General features: G+C 37.0%; 1 pseudogene; it reads left to right on the top strand.

The window, feature by feature from the left end:
- Positions 1-308: 308 nt before the first annotated feature.
- On the top strand, positions 309-1,267 carry LOC136134424 (archaemetzincin-2 pseudogene; annotated as a pseudogene).
- Positions 1,268-5,710: the final 4,443 nt, after the last annotated feature.

Here is a 5,710-nt window from a genome sequence, read left to right on the forward strand (position 1 = left end):
TGGACACTCGCACAGGGGCTGCAGCTGGTGTCTTGGAGGCCTGTTGGGGATGAAGGCACCCAGCACAATGCTTTTCCAGTCAGGCCGCAGACATGCTGGTCCTTTTAAGCCTCGTGGTGAAACAGCTGTTTAACCCATTCAGACAGAAAAATGAAAGCTCTACATAGGAACACGATGTGAATGGAAGAGACCTTTCATTATGCAAACAGTATGGAACTCTAAACAGACACTAAAAACAGCTCTCATCTTAAGAACCCAGCACTTGTGTCACAGTAAAAGTTAGGTGCTGGTGGAACAGCTTTTGATAAATGAAGACTTCCAGCCAGAGGGTGATACCTTTGGACCCATCTTGCATTCGTGATCAGATTGGATACCTCCCATCCTGAGGCTCCCCAAGACTTTTGAAAAGTTTTTCAGTGATCCTTACAGAAAGACACCCTCTCCAGAGAAATGCAGTATTTATATACAGTGCATTGGATCTCTAGGAAACACCAGAGTTATCAGTGAAGACTATATTAAATGACTCAAGGGCTACTGTGAAGCATTTTTCTGTGGCTTGACAGTAAAGCTCCTAGAACCAGTTCCTGTCTCTGCAAGGTGTTATTTTAGAGTCAGTGATAACATCCAAAACCTACAAATTTATGCAGGGCATACCCTGAAGTTCTAAAAAATTAGAAACCTAAAGATGCCTTCTGTGTTGTGGGAATAACACTGATTGAACATTACGCAAGAGATTCCCTGGAATTTTGCCTTTGGACAGGCCTCTTTAACAGATGGTATGGGGATATTCAGCCTTGTCAGGTATGGCGTTTTTTTTATAGTTTATCTTATGAAGGCAAGGTAAAGAAGCTGCAGAGAACACCTTCAAACGACTATTCAATTTTTGATAACTATTACACTCCTGAAATGACTAGTGTTTTGCCACTTTGATCCTATAAGACTTTAACCCATGAGGTTGGACACAGATTTGGACTTTAACACTGCCAGTGGCTTGAACATCTAATGCAAAGTTCCAAAGATTTGGAAAAAGCTGACCAGTGCCCCCTAAACCTTTACCCTATCTGTTTACACAAGTTACAGCATGCTATTGGTTGTAGCACTATAGAAGGGTACAAAGCGCTGGTGAGGTGGATTGAAGATGAATCTGCTGACACACCTCCCTCCAAAACATAGTCATGAGGATAATGTGAATTTGCCAAAACCTGTAGAAGCCTTTAAGGAATGGAAAGAGTGGATAATAAAATGCCTTGCTATTTTCCAAAAATAAGGACCTTCAAATAGGAGTAATTAAAATAAATACTTACAGGTTAAAAAATATATATATAGGTTTTTTTGTTGTTCTTAACAAAGATTTTTTTAAAGTGTGTATGTTGGTTGAATATAAAAATGAGAGAATATGTCATTAAAGTAATAGGAAAGGAGATCAATAATTTTTAACTGTAATTTTTAAAATACAGGTTTCAGAGTTGTCAGAAAAATCATTTAATTGCAAAACTCCTGATTTTTTTTTCAATGAAAATGAGATTTTTTTAAACTTTATTATGGAAAATTTTAAACGTATTCAAAAGTAGAATAGTATAACTCTTCCTGTATATTGTTCAACTTCAGTAATTATCAACTCATGGCCAATTTGATTTAATCTATAAGTATGTCGACCATCTCTTTTATCTAAAAGGAAATACTTTTGAGAATGAAAAAGGGTGCTATTAGTAACTACATCAGGATACCAGGCATAAAACCTAGACAGCTGTAGGCAAACTGGGAAGTATGGTCACCATATCTTTAACCTCACTCACTTCCCTTTCTTCCCTCCCCCACATTCCCCCACATATCACATATTGTTTTGAAGCAAATCCCAAACATGATTGTTTCATCAATAAACATTTCTAAAAGATACGGACTATTTTAATAAATTTATTTATTTATTTTTATTTTTGGCTGCGTTGTGTCTTCGTTGCGGTGTGCAGGCTTCTCATTGCGGTGGCTTCTCTTGTTGCAGAGCACAGGCTCTAGGCACGTGGGCTTCAGTAGTTGTGGCTCGCAGGCTCTAGAGTGCAGGTTCAGTAGTTGTGGTGCACGGGCTTAGTTGCTCTGAGACATGTGGGATCTTCCTGGACCGGGGTTCGAACTCGTGTCCCTGCATTGGCAGGTGGATTCTTAACCACTGCGCCATCAGGGAAGTCGGATGAGGGCTATTTTAAAAAATCATAACCACAATGCTATTATTACACCTAAAAATTGACTTTAATTCCTTAATATCATCATACATCCAATCATTGTTCAGATTTCCTCAGTTATCACAAAAATGTCTTTATAGCTGATTTGTTCAAATCAGGATCCAAAAGCAGTCCATGGTATTTAGTTAACTGTTCTTAAGTAAATTTAAAACTATGGGTTCCTTCTCCCCTTTTTCCCTCTAGTATGTTATTTGTTGAGAAATCATGTTTGTAACTACAAACAGAATTTACTTTCATTTAAGTGGAAATGGAAAGTATTAGAATGTTGTTGAAACCAACTTCACCCTGTTTTCTTTCTTCCTTTCCTTTTCAATTTTGGGGCTATGTAGATGATTTCACATCAGGAGAAGCATGCAAAGTGGAAGATTACTGCTGATTCTCAAAAGACTTCTGTTCAGCAACTAAATGAACAGTTAGAGAAAACAAAACTAGAATTAGAAGAAGCTCAGGACACTATAAGCAATTTGCATCAGCAAGTCCAAAACAGGAATAAAGTAATTGAAGCTACAAACGAAGCATTACTTATTAAAGTAAGTAAACATATAAAAGTACATAAAGCAGAACTATAATGAAGTAAATTTATGACTTATTTTCCCATCCTTGTAGTTTGTAGAGGACTAAATAACCAAAAATTGACCTATTTGAATAAAATGTACTTTATTTAGAAGACACTGAATTTGGACATTATTAATTTGATATGTATCGTATTACCACAGGAGAAATAATTTACGTTCAACCATGAACTTATAAAAAATTTTGTGTGTGTGAGAACATTCAAGTTCTAATCTTTCAGCAAATTTCAGTTATACAACTAGTGTTACCAACTGTAGTCATCATGTTATATATTAGATCCCTCAGACTTTAGTCATCTTATACCTGAAAGGTTGTACCCTGTTAGCAACCTCTCCTATTTCCCCCACCACCCAGCCTCTGGCAATCACTTTCCTGCTCACTGTTTCTATGAGTTTGACTTTTTTTTTTTTTAAGATTCCACACATAAGTGATATCATGCAGTATTTGTCTTTCTCTGTTTTATTTCACTTAGCATAATGCCCTCAAGTTCCATTCATGTTGTTCCAAAGGGCACATTGTATATTCCATTGTATGTGTATTTACCACATCTTTTTTTTTTTTTAACATCTTTGTTAGAGTATAACTGCTTTACAATGGTGTGTTAGTTTCTGCTTTATAACAAAGTGAATCAGTTATACATATACATATGTCCCCATATCTCTTTCCTCTTGTGTCTCCCTCCCTCCCACCCTCCCTATCCCACCTCTCTAGGTGGTCACAAAACACCGAGCTGATCTCCCTGTGCTATGTGGCTGCTTCCCACTAGCTATCTATTTTACGTTTGGTAGTACCACATCTTCTTTACCCATTCATCCGTTGATGGGCACTTAGGTTTTTTCCTTATCTGAGCTATTGTGAATAATGCTGCAATGAACATAGGAGTACAGATATCTCTGATAACCTGTTTTCATTCCCTTTGAATATATACCCAGAAGTGGTATTGCTGGATCGAATGATAGTTCTATTTTTAATTTTGGGGGGAAGCTCCATGCTGTTTTCCTTAATGGCTGTACCAGTTTACATGCCCACCAACAGTGCACAGGGGCTCCCTTTTTCCCACACCCTTGCCAACACTCATCTCTTTTTGATGTCTTTTTGATGATAGCCATTCTAACAGTATAAGGTGATATCTCATTTGATTTTGATATGCATTTCCCAGATGATTAGTGATACTGAGTACCTTTTCATGTACCTATTGGCTCTTTGTATATCTTCTTTGAAAAAAATGTATATTCATTTCCTCTGCCCATTTTTTAATTAGATTGTTTCTTTGCTTTTGAGTTGTATGAGTTCTTTATGTATTTTGGATATTAACTCCTTATCAGTAAATGATTTGCAAATATTTTTTCCCATTTTGTAGGTTGCCTTTTCATTTTATTGGTTTCCATTGCTGTGCAGAAGCTTTTTAGTTTATAGAGTCCCTCTTTTTTATTTTTGCTTTTGTTGCCTTTGCGTTTAGTGTCAAATCCAAAAAATCATCACCACGCCTGATATCAAGGTGCTTACCCCGTGTTTTTTCTTATAAGAGTTTTATGGTTTCAGGTCATAAATTTAAGGGTTTTTTTGGTTTTTGTTTTTGTTTTTGCGGTACGTGGGCCTCTCACTGTTGCAGCCTCCCCCGCCGCAGAACACAGGCTCCAGACGCGCAGGCTCAGCTGCCATGGCTCACGGTCCCAGCCGCTCCGCCGCAAGTGGGATCCTCCCGGACCGGGGCACGAACCCGCGTCCTCTGCATCAGCAGGCAGACTCCCAACCACTGCGCCACCAGGGAAGCCCTAAATTTAAGTTTTGAATACAGTTTGAGTTGATTTTTGTGTATAGTGTAGGATCGGGGTCCAGTTTCATTTTTTTGCATCTGGCTCTCCAGTTTTGCCAGCACCATTCATTGAAGATACTGTTCTTTCCATTGTATTGTATATTCTTAGCTCCTCTGTCATAAATTAATTGGCTATACATGCATGGGTTTATTTCTGGGCCATCTATTCTGTTCCATTGATCTATGTGTCCATTTCTATGCTAATATGTACTATACTATAGCTTTGTAACATGGTTTGCAATCAGGAAGTGTGATGCTTCCAGCTTTGTTCTTCTTCAAGATTGCTTTGGCTATTTGGGGTCTTTTGTGGTTGCATACAAATTTTAGGATACCTTGTTCTATTTCTGTGAAAAATGCCATTGGAATTTTGATGGGGGTTGAATTGAATCTGTAGACCACTTAGGATAGTAAGGACATTTTCACAATATTAATTATTCCAGTTCATGAGCACAGAATATCTTTCCATTTATTTGTATCTTCTTCAGTTTCTTTCATCAGTGTCTTACAGTTTTCAGTGTACAGGTTTTTCATCTCCTTGGATAAATGTATTTCTAGGCATTTTATTCTTTTTGATGAAATTATAATTGGGATTATTTTACTAATTTCTCTTTCTGATAATTCATTATTAATATATAGAAGTACAACAGATTTTTATATACTGATTTTGTATCCTGCTGTTTACTGAATTCATTTACTAGTTCTAACAGTTTTTTGATGGCATCTTTAGGGTTTTCTATATATAATATCATGTCATTTACAAACAGTTACAATTTTACTTCTTCCTTTCCAATTTGGATTCCTTCTATTCCTTTTTTTTCCCCCTAATTTCTCTGGCTAGGACTCCCAATTCTGTATTGAATAGAAGTGGTGAGAGTGGGCATCCTTGTCTTGTTCCTGATTTTAAAGGAAATGCTTTCAGTTTTTCACTGTTGTGTAATATGTTAACTGTAGGTTTGTCATATATGACCTTTATTATGTTGGAGTACATTCCCCCTATAACCACGTGTTGTGCATTTTCATCATGAATGGATATTGAACTTTGTCAGGTGCTTTTTCTGCATCTTTTGAGATGCTCATATGGCTT

Source organism: Phocoena phocoena, chromosome 1 (genome assembly GCF_963924675.1).
Source record: "Phocoena phocoena chromosome 1, mPhoPho1.1, whole genome shotgun sequence".
In the NCBI taxonomy this organism is placed as follows: Eukaryota; Metazoa; Chordata; class Mammalia; order Artiodactyla; family Phocoenidae; genus Phocoena; species Phocoena phocoena.